This window comes from Myotis davidii, unplaced genomic scaffold, assembly GCF_000327345.1.
Source record: "Myotis davidii unplaced genomic scaffold, ASM32734v1 scaffold223, whole genome shotgun sequence".
NCBI classification, from domain to species: Eukaryota; Metazoa; Chordata; class Mammalia; order Chiroptera; family Vespertilionidae; genus Myotis; species Myotis davidii.
The window spans coordinates 3,742,048-3,756,719 of record NW_006294609.1 but is presented as its reverse complement, the minus strand read 5'-3'; the positions used below and the strand labels follow the sequence as shown (position 1 = coordinate 3,756,719).

The following is a 14,672-nucleotide window of genomic DNA, read 5'->3' as shown; positions in this document are numbered from 1 at the left end:
GGGGGCCTCCTCAAGAAGGGTGCGTGCTACGGGGACGACGCGTGCTTCGTGGCCCGGCACCGTTCAGCGGACGTACTTGGTGAGTCCCTCGGCGCGGCTCTCCCCCCGCCCCAGCCCGGAATCCGCCTTCTGGGGACTCCCCTGTTCGGGACTTCCCTCTTTTCTCTGGGCAGCGAGCGGAGCCCGAGAGCCAGTAGTAGCTGGGCCTCCTCAAGAAGGGTGCGTGCTACGGGGACGACGCGTGCTTCGTGGCCCGGCACCGTTCAGCGGACGTACTTGGTGAGTCCCTCGGCGCGGCTCTCCCCCCGCCCCAGCCCGGAATCCGCCTTCTGGGGACTCCCCTGTTCGGGACTTCCCTCTTTTCTCTGGGCAGCGAGCGGAGCCCGAGAGCCAGTAGTAGCTCTCATGTCGGGAGCGCTTACGAGGTGCCAGGCGCCGTGCCAAGCGCTCCGAGGTGCGTTTTCCGCTTGACCAACCCCCATTTTAGAGGCGAGGAAACTGAGGCGCAGAGCGGTCAAGCCACGAACTCAAGGTCATGCAGCCTGAGAATGGGACCGGTTTGTTCGAGTTCAGAGCCGCACGCTTAGTCACTTGGCTGTGTCAGCCCTGGACGACCTCGTCCCCTCCCCCCGCAGACACCTGCAGGCTCCTAACCTCGCTCCTGTGCTCTCCCTCCGCCCTCCCTCCGCCCTCGCTCTGCGTGTCCCGGGGAACCTCTGCTGCTTCGAGTGATCCCGACGCCACGGCCCGGCCTGGGGCCGCTGGATCCCGAGCAGACAGACTGTAGTGAGCCCGGCAGCCCAGCCGCATTCTTTTGCCGCCTCGATTGCGACCAGATCTCCATCCTTTTTCCGAGTCTTCCCGAGTCTCGCAGTGGGGGCCCCCCGGCCTGGCGAAAAAACACTCACAGTGCCTTACCCCAAACTGTCCTTGCCCACTTGAGGTCACCGAGGGTGGAGGAAGAGTCTCCTTGCCCCAAAATAGAATGGTCAGACCTTCTACGGCAGCCAAGAAAGCCTTGAGAACTGGTTAAAGCCTTTGAGGCCACAGGTGCTTCCCAAGGCCTATTCCTGTTACGCCTTTGGAGGTGGAAGACTAGGGCGAGAGCTTGCAGAAAGGGCTAAATAGAGATCACCAACTTTACCATAATGTACGTCTTTAAAGAACCCTGTTTATGCCATGGAATCCTATGCCATGACATGTCTTTTAATAAACCACTTTGAAATTGAAGGACATGCTGTCATTGAACTTGGGTTCAAATGTCACTTTGGTTTCACTTCTCAGGTGAGATTGAGTTTTTGATTACCTTAAACTTCATATGCTGAGGCAGAGTTTGGCATTGGAACAAATGGTCCTGTAACTTTTTATGACAATAATTACTTTTTAATTTGATCTCAGAATAACTGCCTATTATCTTTGCTTCTACTACATGTACTGTTTGTGAACATGGAACTGGACAGGTTGCTCTCAATTTAATTTATAAATGGCCCCATTACCGGGGTTGAAAAAGTCATTTAATGTTTAAGCAACACTCTAGATGTTAACTTTTAAAAGAGGAAGACGGGCTCCTTAGAAGGTTGAGGAGCTTGCAGATTGAAATGCTACAAATCTGACGTCAATATGACCTTGATTCAGTGTCTTTATTAAAAGGCTGTCAGTGGTTGTCCTTTTCCATTACATGTAGAAGTGCTTTACTCAATGAGCTGGTGACCTGTGCTGCTTTTTGAAATTGCAGTCATAGTGCAACAGGATAGGGGATAATGAGCCACCAAAGTTCCCCCTTATAGATTTGCTATGTGCTGGCTTTTGTGAAAGATTTGTGAAATTTTGCTCAAACCCATTCTGAAAAAAGTATCAACATAGCATCTTGGCAGAAAGCTAGCCTGGTACTCAACTTTGCAACTTACTAGCCCTGTGATTCTGTGGTTTGGGGCAAAAGTCTCTCAGCTCATTTTCCTCATCTAGACTAAAGGATGAAGGGAGTGGACTCTCTGACCCTCAAGGAATTCTGACCATCAGATCGTATTTTGTTTTGCTTTGAAATGACGGCACCCTTTGTTATTTTGCACCTCAAATAGCAGATATTACTTCCTGTCTAATTCATATGGACACCTCCAGTAGATTTCTTCTGTGTTATATCTGGCTTTAAATCAGTGGTTCATAACTTCCGCTTGTGTATAGTCTCTGAGAATTTTTGAGTTGCCCAAGGGCTCATTCAGGGAATTTACTGACTTCATGAAGTCCATCCATGTACTATCTAGTGGTCCAAGCATGGGTTCCAGATTTTAAACCACAGCTTTATATCCCTCCTGAAAGGAATGTGGCCAGGCTTCTTCAACTATATTTGACAAAGAGCTATTTTAAAAGTGTGTGTGTGTTCTGTGCAAATTAGGGGGAGACAGGTTCTCTAGGGCTGTCCTGTTGTTTTGGAGCTCTTCTGGAAAGTCATCTTGGAAGCCACCTGAAACAACTTCTGTTGGCCTCGTTTATCTGATCTTTGACTTACACAAACCGGTACTTATGATGGTGCCTTCTATCATCACAGGTCTGATTATCTCTTGCTGTGAAAGAGGTGATGAATCTCAGCGAGTCTTCAATACTGCTTTTCACTCTGGAAGTTGGAGTTTTAAACTGAATTGTATCAAAAGGTTATGTTGAATGATCATGCTATGTTGAACCTCAGTGTTTTGAACTTTCTAGTTCTATAGATAATTCATTTTGTTTGGATTGACACTGTTTATTGCTAAGTATCTGTGGAACTCACTGGTCATCTAGGGCTACTTGACTGTGGAATGAAAACTGTTATTTTCTGTATAGAAAGGGAAAGCTGTTGTATTTCTTTAATTTAGAATTGATCTGTTCTATTAGTCATGCAGTGACTAAAGGTATTTGATGCTTTACGGCATTTTTTAGAGTCCCACTGGATTTCTTTTAGGAAAAACCAACTATAATGGGTGTGGTGAGACATAGGAACCACTCCTATTCAATGGAAAGTTGGCCAAGGTGCTTTCTCTTTATTAGGTCCAACAGGAGTAAACCAGAACCAGCAGGAGCTGTTTGCACTTTTCTTTTTCCTTCTTCCCTGTAGTTAGTAGTTCTCTTACTCTATATAGTATGGATGCCTAAGTCCACAAAAATATCAGAACTGCCTAGTGTGTAATTGCGGGAGTTGCCTAGTGTGTAATTACTGGGCCTCCTACAGCCCTAAGCTATTTAAGAATAGAATTAAAGCCTGATGAGAGTTTAAGACTTAGTAACTGTGGAGTCCAGTTCTTTCATTTTACTGATGAAAAAAACGGTGGCCTACAGAGGATCAAATGACTTTGCTGAGGTTACTCGGCTAGTTAATGGCAGAACTAGGGCTAGCAATCACCAAAACTCCCTGTCCCAGCCCTTTCCGTAACAACACTGGTTAAGTTTTCTTGACAAGATATATGAATTCAAAACCAGTCTGACTTCAGCTATTGTTTATCCTTCTAATGCTTTTTCTGCTTAAGGGTATGTGTGTGTGTTCACAACTTCTTTATTCACTTTATGACTCATAATTAAAATGCAACAAAAGCTCCTGCATACTAAACCACAGTTTACTGAAATCACTTCTTTTAAAGAATGGCAGCATGGTCTGTGCCATGTAAATTCTGACCTTGGAATATTGAGTTGTAAAGTAGTTCTTTTTAAAAAATACATTTTTATTGATTTCAGAGAGGAAGCGAGGGAGATAGAAACATCAATGAGTCATGGATCGGCTGCCTCTTGCACGCCCCCTACTGGGGATTGAGCCTGCATCCAGGCATGTGCCCTTGACCAGAATTGAACCTGGAACCCTTCAATCCGCAGGCCGATGTTTTATCCATTGAGCCAAACCAGCTAAGGCTGTAAAGTAATTCTTATAAAAGTGTGGGATGTTGATTTAAGCTTGATTTAACTTGAAACCTAAAAAAGAAAGAAAGACAGCAATTTCATATTTTAGCCTTTGGACTTGATTTGGATTGTGGCCAAGTGTTTTTGTGAGTAACACCAGTCTTTAACTATTTTTTTTTAATTGATTTTTTACAGAGAGGAAGGGAGAGGGATAGAGAGTTAGAAACATCAATGAGAGAGAAACATCGACCAGCTGCCTCCTGCACAGCCCCCACTGGGAATGTGCCGCAACCAAGGTACATGCCCTTGACTGGAATCGAACCCAGGACCCTTCAGTCTGCAGGCCGTCGCTCTATCCACTGAGCCAAACCGGTCAGGGCTCACTAGTCTTAAAAGTAGTTGTAGAAGCCCTAACAGGTTTGGCTCAATGGATAGAGTGTCGGCCTGAGGACTCAAGGGTCCCGGGTTCGATTCCGGTCAAGGGCATATACCTTGGTTGCGGGCACATCCCCAGTGGGGGGTGTACAGGAGGCAGCTGATCGATGTTTCTCTCTCATTGATGTTTCTAACTCTCTATTCCTCTCCCTTCCTCTCTATAAAAAATCAATAAAATATATTTTAAAAAAAAGTAGTTGTTGGAAGGTATAAGGATTACATGAACAATGTCAAGATCAAAATTTTATTTAGGAAGTGAATAGATGAGGTAGAATTTGATGTTTTCCAACAGTCCATGATAATTTTAATGTATTTGGTAGAACCTCCATATCTGAAAGTGAGTTGTCCTTTTAACAAAGTAGTCACCTTGGGAGAGTGTGTATGGCCACTAATTGTAGCCTTTTAAAAAGTCCTCTGTGGAATTTCCCTCAGCTAGATTTCAAACTGCATCAAGAAACCAGTCTTATTATTTTTATATTTATAATTTTTTGAAAATCACATTTTAGCCTGATATACCTGTTGCCTGTAGACAGAATCCTGATTGAATTTTTAAAAATCGAGATAATAATTCACCTGCCATATCACTCAACTTTCAAAGTAAAAAATTCAGTGGCATTTCTTATATTCACAGGGTTGTACGACACCACCATTAACTTGTTTCAAAACATATTCATCACTCCAAAAGAAACTCCCTACCAATTAGGAGTCACTCCCTCAATTCCTGACAACAGAAAGTAGATTCTGACTCTAGATTTGCCTATTTTGGAGACTTCATATATATGGAATTATATAATATTCGATCTTTGTGTCTGGCATTTTCACTCGGTATACTATTTTCAAGGTTCATCCACATTGTATTTATTAGTACTCCATTCCTTTTTATAGCTGAATAATATTCCATTGTATGGATATACCACATTTTATTCACTCATCTATTAATGGATATTGGGTAATTTTCACTTTTTGGCTGTTGTGAATAGTGCTGCTATGACACATTCATGTATAGGCTTTTGTGTGAATATATATTTTCCATTCTCTGGGGTATATACTTACAAATGGATCATTCTGGTCATATTGTAACTCTAACTTTATGAGGAATATAGTGTTTAATGCATTTTTATATAGTTCTAATATAATTATTTTCTACAAGGGAAACATTTTTTAATGGCAACAATCAGATATGTAAGTTCCAAGATCAGCAGTACTTTAAATATACCTGATTTCATAATAATCTATGTGATTATTCACATTCAGGAGAAAATTGTGGAATGTTAAGGACATGTGAGAGTAATGAGCTTAGTAAAAGAACCTTTTAGGATTCATAGAGATAGCGGCGTTTTAAAAAGCCACTGATCAAGGAAAAGTTACTGACTGTTGCCTGACTTTTCTGATCTGTCATTCTATAATAAATAAGGTTACAGGGTTGATGGACAGAAGAACTTTGCTGTTTTTTATTGTATTTTATTTTATTTTAGTTAATCCTCACCTCGAGATCTTTTTTCCATTGATTTTTTAAGAAAGAATGGGGGGGGGGAGAAACATCAATATGAGAGAGAGACATAGATTGGTTGTCTCCCACACACACTTGACCTGGGAGCCTTGGATCGAGCCTGCAACTGATGTAGGTGCCCTTGACCGCGAATCGAACCCGAGACTCTTCAATCCGGGGGCTGACACTCTAACCACTGAGCAAAACCAGTCAATGCTGCTGTTATATTTTTTCTTTCATTTAAATATATATATTGATTTCAGAGAAGAAGGGAGAGGGGGAGAGATATAAACATCAATGATGAGAGAGAATCACTGATCGGCTGCCTCCTGCACACCCCACAATGGGGATGGAGCCGGCAAATTTGGGCATGTAACCTAACAGGGAATCATAAGTTGATGCTCAACCACTGAGCCATGCTGGCTGGGTTGCTGTTACTTTTTCTTTTTTTAAAAATATATTTTATTGATTTTTTTTTTTACAGAGGGGAAGGGAGAGGGATAGAGAGTTAGAAACATCAATGAGAGAGAAACATCGATCAGCTGCCTCTTGCACACCCCCTACTGGGGATGTGCCCGCAACCAAGGTACATGCCCTTGACCGGAATCAAACCTGGGACCCTTGAGTCTGCAGGCTGACGCTCTATCCACTGAGCCAAACCGGTTAGGGCTGTTAAAAACTCCTGCTCCCTAATATTTTTTTCATTTTGCTGTGTAGCTATATTGTACTTTTTTCATAGGTTCTTATAAGGCACATTATTTTTAAAGTCATTTCCTCATTTGTTATACTGTCAGAGCTACTTTTCCTTTGTTCACAATCTTTTTTCTTTTTTTATTAAATCTTCATACAAGGATATGTTGTTGTTTTTTAATATATATTTTATTTATTTTTTACAAAGAGGAAGGGAGAGGGATAGAGAGTCAGAAACATCCATCAGCTGCCTCCTGCACACCTCTTACTGGGGATGTGCCCGCAACCAAGGTACATGCCCTTGACTGGAATCGAACCTGGGACCTTTCAGTCTGCAGGCCGACTCTCTATCCACTGAGCCAAACCAGTTAGGGCTATTTTAGCAATTTTGCTGAAGAGCATGGGAAGGTTCCGTAGTGTGCCTAAGGTCACTCATGTCAGAAGTAGCAAAACTAAGATTGGAATTCAGGCCTCTGGGTCTAGAGACTATGTCTAAATCACCATACCACATTGCCTTTCAGTCACTGCTGGCCTTCCACGTTAAATGTGAATTATTATTTCTTTTTAGTCGCCATATGTGCATATTTATAGAAAAGCAAAAGTCAAATCAGAGTGAGGAGAAAGTGTATGTAACTGACTTTTTCTGATGCTGTGACATACAATTCAGTATACTTCCTATCTTCTCTTACTACTTAATCCCAACTCGAAATACAAATTAATCTGCCATTCTCTGTCATTTCATGGGCTCCTTGAGATATTTTTACTCCTTTTACAATGCAAGAATTCCCTGGGAGAGTTATGTTTTAGCTGTTATCATTTAACCTTGTATATATATCTTATTGCCATAAAAAAAATAAGTAGAAAGCTAATTAATTCTCAACCATGTCAGAAAATTTATTTCCTTGGGAAGTCTAATTATATTAATGTTTTTTAATATATATTTTATTTATTTTTTACAAAGAGGAAGGGAGAGGGATAGAGAGTCAGAAACATCCATCAGCTGCCTCCTGCACACCTCTTACTGGGGATGTGCCCGCAACCAAGGTACATGCCCTTGACTGGAATCGAACCTGGGACCTTTCAGTCTGCAGGCCGACTCTCTATCCACTGAGCCAAACCAGTTAGGGCACAAGGATATGTTTTTATTGGTTTTTAGAGAGAGGAGAGAGAGAGATATGAAGCCGACCAGGGATCAAACTGCAACCTTTTTGGTGGGTATGACGACGTTCCAACCAACTCAGCCACCTAGCTAGGACCACAGTGGTGTTTTTTTTTTAAGACACCATGCTGTGAATGAGATTTATCCCCATGGCAAGTTCTTTTCTTTAAAAAATTTTTTTCAATTACAGTTTACATTCAATATTATTTTGTTTTTGTTTATAATCTTTAATCTAGAGATTCTCAAATTTAGTTTTAAATTTTCCTAAATTCCAGGTTCTCTCTCAATTTGTTAATATCCTTAAAGAATTCTAGATGAGTCATTTTTGTAGAGCAAGTTAGTTTTTAAAGCATGACTTTTTATACTTTTCAGAAAATATATTTTTGTGAAAGGGTTAAAAGTTGTAGCAGGCCCTAACTGGTTTGGCTCAGTGGATAGAGCGTCAGCCTGCGGACTCAAGGGTCCCAGGTTCGATTCCAGTCAAGGACAATGTACCTTGGTTGTGGGCACATCCCCAGTAGGGAGTGTGCAGCTGATCGATGTTTCTCTCTCATTGATGTTTCTAACTCTCTATCCCTCTCCCTTCCTCTCTGTAAAAAATCAATAAAATATATATTTTAAAAAAAAGTTGTAGCAGAAGGTAAGAAGCAGATGTTATCAGTGGTGGTGGGACCACGGTTGGTTTTGGTGGCAGGGAGAGGACATGGATGGGAGGAGGTTGATCCCTGAACTTTAGCACTGCTTTTTTGAAACTGGGCAATACATAACCTGAATGGTTGCAACAGTATCCAAATGGAGTTTGTACTCCTGTTTGACTCAAGAGGCACTATATCAGGTTAGAGTATTTCACCTACAACTGTGTCCTTTGAATAAAAGCTTGTCAGATTCAAGCTAAATATCAAATTCATTTTACTTAGGTCCCCGTGCTTTTTAGAGGGGCCTCACCTGGGGCTTTAGATTCAGAATTTTCAGGAAAATGCTTTGGGAAAGTAAGTTAATATTTTCTTTTCAAATAAATTTGACATTTCAAACCAGAAATTCTAGCCAGTTGAAAAATGGTGTGCCTTATGATTTTCCCTTTCAAAGTCTTATTTTAAGAATTGGAGGTGCTTGCTTCGGCAGCACATATATTAAAATTGGAACGATACAGAGAAGATTAGCATGGCCCCTGCGCAAGGATGACACACACACACACACACACACACACACACACACACAAGAATTGGGGCCCTGGATTATTTTTCATGTAGTTAGTAATAAAACTAAGTACTCTATCTTGTTTGGGAATTGTTCAATATTTTAAAAATCTGATAGTTTTCTATCTCCCCGAGATCCAGTTTTTTTCTATTACTAAACAGTTCACAGAATTGCATCGTAAATCAAGACTTTTTGCAAAAGCTGACCCACTGCAGAGGATGTGGGGCTGTTAACACACACTCATTTAAGTTGTCAAGTGGCATAGCTCTTGCAATTTCATTTAAAAATTTAAAAAAGAAAAGATACTAAATGTTTTAGAATAAGATCCCAAACAGGATTTTGGATGGATTGAGGTGGGAGTTGCGGAGCAATAGTAGAAGCCACAAAGTGGGGAAGGCAGGCCACGAGAAATTAGGCCCCAGCCCAGTAGTTCTCAACCTTCTGGCCCTTTAAATACAGTTCCTCATGTTGTGACCCAACCATAAAATTATTTTCGTTGCTACTTCATAACTGTAATGTTGCTACTGTTATGAATCGTAATGTAAATATCTGATATGCAGGATGGTCTTAGGCGACCCCTGTGAAAGGGTCGTTCGACTGCCAAAGGGGTCGCGACCCACAGGTTGAGAACCGCTGAGCTAGGACTTACTTAATCTTTTAAGTATGAAATAACTGCTATTCTTCCCATTCAATCTGTTTGTTCCCTCATCTATAAAGTTAACTCATCCATAAGGTCAGTACAGCTAGTATCATATCTTGGACTTGAACCTAAATTTCCTGCCTGCATGTTTAGTGTTTTTAAATAAGTGGTTTTGCTTTGTGTATATAAAAGTATAAAAAAGTAACACATGTTCAGGAAAGCACAGTATAAAACATCTGTAACTCATAACTCAAGCTATAGGTGTGGTTTCCTCAGCCATTGTGTATATACAATTTTATGTATACACATTGTTAAATGAAGATTACACATTATGTGTTCTTCTCTATGATGTTATTTTATGTTGTGTAAATTTAGCATATTTCCATACTGATAAGCATAACTGCTTCATACTTCACTGCAGTATAATCCATAATTTATCTAACCAGTACTCTATTTTTAGATATTTAGATTATTTCCAATTTTCTGTCACAAGTAACACTAGAATAAACATGTCTGCATCTGAATATTTACTTAGGATAAGTTCCTCAAAGAGGCGTTCCTGAGTGTCAATGGCTATGAACATTTGCAAGGCCTCTGATATAAATACTAGAATAGATCCCTCCAGAAAGATTATGCTAATTTATGCTTTTCTAATTACTATGAAATTGCTCTCGTCAATAAGCTTATTATTGATCTTGAGTCTGTCATAGTTGACAATTTATAATTTACTAGGTTCTTAATCAGTTGTTTTTGAGGTAAATAAGTTTGTTGCTGGTGAATAGTTCCAGAATTGATTGAATTGTTGGTATGAATCCCAAGGACTACAAAATGACTGCAAAAACTTTGCCAGAGACTACAAGTGACTTACTACAAAGAATGCTTTCTGTTGAAGGATCCAGTACTGTTTTGACTCAGACCAATTCCAACACATTTGTGCACTGATTCTTTTTTTACTCATTAACAGTCTATTTTGAAAAGAAAGGGAAATTTTTTCTTTTTGTACTACTATGATTGTACATTTTGATCTTTCAAGGGTGCCATCATCCAGCAAGTTTTTTAATTAAGGATTAATTTGTGTTGTCATTTGAGATAGATGCAAATGGTTAGTGTGCTGAATGAAGCAAACAAGAAGTGCTGCTGTTTTCACATCAATGTTTGAATAAGAAAATAGATTTGAGCTATTTGCATAAGAGCTAGAAAACTGTTCGTGTCCTGAGGTTGACCACTAATTATAATATGGTCATTAGTGTTTCTATGAGATAAGAAAAATCTAAACAGGGATGTCTTATGTGTGTGTTGTTTGAAAAAATCCACTTCTCTTGTTTCTTTAGCAGCAGCTTTGATCTTATTGATTTTCATGGTCATGTACTCTGAATTCACTGAAAAATCAATCAGCGGTCTTTGGATAACAAGGTTAGTTTGTTTTGTGAATACATTTTATACATACAAATTTATTTACAGGTAATTTGAATTTACTGAAGTCAATTAATACTGATCTATAACTTTTATCAAAATTTCAAATTGAAGAAAATGGTTAGCCTGACTTTTTGTTACAGACTTAAAGGAGAAAAGCTTTTCCATCTAAATCAGGAGGTTAAACAGGCCCCCTGTTCTTGGAGTGTGACTTAGAATCCCAGAATCTTAGATGTTAAAAAAAGGAACTCTTGAGAGAATTTGTCCTTCTGCCCCCTATTTCACAGATGAGAAAACTAAAGCTTAGAGAAGTGTTTTGGCCAGTCTTCAACAGCCAGTAAGTGTCAAAGAAAGCAGGTAGTGCTGTCATCTCCAGACTGTTATTCAATTCAAGGTTCTTTCAATCAGGCCTTCTTTTGACTGTGAGAGGAACGTCTTGTAGCCAGCTTTGACCCAGAGCACAATACTTTGTTGAACTCCAGGATTAGATAATGAGTTCATTCTCTTTTTGGAGTTCTTCATAATAGTTGGTATACCAGAGTATTGGTATTCTAACTTTTCAGTACAGTCAACTGAATTCATTGTTTACTGGTTGTTTCCTGCTAGTCTCTGACAGGTGCTGTGGAGAAGACCAAGAACAAAACAGATTTCAGCCCTGAAGTTTCATAGGCTGGTGGGAAAGGCACATATACACAGGAATAGTATAAAAGAATACACACACATTAGATTTTTGTGAAAGCATGGAGTCAGGCCTTAGGAGATGGGTAAATTGAGGCAATTGAGGAGGAGAATGGTAAGGCTGTCTGGTTTGAGGGATCAGCAACAGCACAGAAGAAGATTCCCCAAACTGTAGATGTTTATAGCAAGAGAGTAGTTTGGACTGGGTGGGGTGGGGATGGGAGGGCAGTTGAGAATTGATGTTAGAAAATATAGGTTGACCAAATTGTTGAAGGTCACAATCGTCATGTTAAAGAGTTGGGTGTCGTTTTACTTTTTTGGTAGGAAGCTATAAACATTTATAGCTTTTATAAATGTTTTTTAAAAAACATTTATGCTTTTGTTGATTTGGGTTTGGTTTGGCTGTTTTGAAAAGTCAGCAGGTTCAGATGGTACAGAATTCAAAGGTATTCAAAATTAAAAAGGGTGCACAGTGAAGTTTTCCTGTCACTGTGACCTCCTAGCTGCAAAGTTCTTATCCCAAAAGAGCCAGTGTTATCAGTTTCTTGTGTACCTTCTAAAGAATGTTTTTATATATAAAAGTAAGTTTATATACATGGAAGTTATTTGACTAGAAGAGTAACATGGACATAGCAATCTTGTATAAAGAAATGGTAGAGAATGTAATTGGAGAACAGGAGGCAAGAGACCAATCAGGAAGCTACTGAAATAGTCTTTGCTATAAAGGTCTTTAACTAGGGCAGTGAAAAGTAGTTGGCCTGCAGACATAGAATCAGCAGGACCAAGAGAGGGTGAAAGAGAAAGAGGAATTGAAGTTGACTTTGAGATTTTGAATTTGATAGCTTCCTTAAGGTTTCTAGCCTTGAGGTGTATGTGGGTTAGACTGCCATTAATTGGATTAGGAAATGCAAGAGAAGGATCAAGTTTGGGAATAGAAAACAGGGAATTTTTGGTTCAAGAGGCTTTCAGAGACAGAATCACCTGGCTTGAAGGACATTTGTGTCCAGTTGGCCTTTACTAAGTCCTGAATGTTCTCACAGTGAGTCATTAGAATCTCCTCTGCAGTTTGGTTTTCATATTTTGCTAAAAGGCCTGGGCCCACTCTGAGCATGCTGACTCAGAAAGTGGGGCTTGGGTTCCACAAGTAATCTCAATGTGCTGTAAGAATCGAAAACTGTTGTGCCAGTTACCAGGTTAGCACCCAAGGATGAAAAGATGGTTAGCAGTGTGAAAGAAACTCAGTCCTGAAGGGGGTTACAATATGGAGAGGGAGAAAGAAAAAAGTCATGATAGAGGTGCTATGATTAATAGTGACCTAAGAAAATGGTTAGACCTGTTTATATATTACTAGTTGTTATAAGATTTCCCATTTAAAATGAGAAATTTCTAAATCTGAACCATGGCACATAGTAGGCAGTAGGCATTTAAGAGATATCTATCCTATATAATAAAAGAGAAACATGTAAATTAACCGTCCCTCCACTACACTCACCAGCCAATCAGAGTCAGTATGCAAATTAACCTCAGCGCCTCTGTGGAGACTGACAGCAGGTAGGAGGCAGCTCCCAGCACAGCCTGCTTGGCCGTCGCTGTGGTGACCGGGGAACAGGCAAGTTTGGCCCACAGGCAGCGCCCAGCACGGCTTGCTTGGCAGTCACTGTGGTGTGGAGCAGGCAGGCCCTGCAGAGAGCAGAGAACCACAGGAGTGGGCCTAAGCCGTCAGTAAGACATCCCCTGAGGGCTCCCAGATTGAAGAGGGTGCAGGTCAGGCTGAGGGACACACACACCCCCATGCACGAATTTCGTGCACCGGGCCTCTAGTGTATGTGTGTGTGTGTGTGTGTGTGTGTGTGTGTATAAAAGCCTAAGCAACCTACCGTCCGACTGTCTGACCATCCAACTGTCTGACAGGTAGCTATGATGCACAGTGACCACCAGGGGGCAGATGTCCTGCTGCTGAGCTGTGGTGACTTGGCAGCTGCGGTTCTCAGGTGACGTACCCGGAACCAGAGAGGAGGGAGCCCAGTTCCGGGGTGCGTCATCCGAGAACCGCCCTCTCACAATCCAGGATCCCTCAGGGGATGTTGGAGAGTTGATTTTGGCTCAATCCCTGCAGGCCAGGCCAAGGGACTCCACCGGTGCACAAATCCCTGGGCCTCTAGTTTGTTAAATAAAATTACTTCAGAGTTGATTCTGGAGAAAGAAGACTAATTCATTTATTTAAAGTACAGGTGATTTTTTTTTCTTGTGTATTTTGTGGATACAAATATATGTTCCCTAGTGCTTGAAAATGTTATTGTTGGCCCAGCCAGAGTGGCTTAGTGGTAAGTGTCGATCTATGAACCAGGACATCAGGATTTGATTCCCGGTCAGGCCATATGCCCGAGCTTGATCCCCAGTATGGACTGTGTGGGAGGCAGCCAGTCAATGATTCTCTCACATCACTGATGTTTCTGTCTCTCTCTCTATCACCCTTCCTTTCTGAAATCAGTAAAAATATATTTAAAAAGCCCAGCCGGCATGGCTCAGTAGTTGAGCATCGGCCTATGAACCAGGCAGACAATTACGGTTTGATTCCTGGTCAGGGCACATGTGTGGATTGCAAGGCTCAATCCCTAGTGTGGGGCGTACAGGAGGCAGCCAATGATTCTCTTTTATCATTGATGTTTCTATCTCTCCCTCTCCCTTTCTCTTTGAAATGAAAATATATATATATATAAAAAAATTTAAAAAAGAAAATGTTATTGTTAAATGTTTAATGGAATATTGAATGGTGGTGGATGTGTGACTGGGAAAGATGAGTGGAGAACTCATCTTTTATACACTATCTGTGAGTGGGAATTATCTTTTGGTTGTGATCACAAACCAGTGCTTGTAAAGCTTGTAGCCTACAAATACGGGTCAAATACTTTTTTCTGATTGTTACAGGCTAGACTGCTCCAAATGCTGTTATTTGGACTACTTAAAGATGGGCATAACTCATCCTATATAATAAAAGGCTAATATGCAAATCGACCGAACGGCGGAATGACCAGTTGCTATGACACTCACTGACCACCAGGGGGGCAGACACTCAATGCAGGAGCTGCCCCCTGGTGGTCAGTGCACTC

General features: G+C 40.9%; 1 protein-coding gene across 1 annotated transcript in view; it reads left to right on the top strand.

Moving 5' to 3' along the window:
- Positions 1–208: 208 nt before the first annotated feature.
- The window catches only part of PPTC7 (PTC7 protein phosphatase homolog), a 42,186-nt gene continuing 27,722 nt past the window's right edge, over positions 209–14,672 (top strand). Inside the window, exon 1 of the mRNA XM_015567348.1 lies at positions 209–279. The gene's annotated coding sequence lies outside the window, so the exon portion shown is untranslated. The remainder of the gene's footprint in view (positions 280–14,672) is intronic.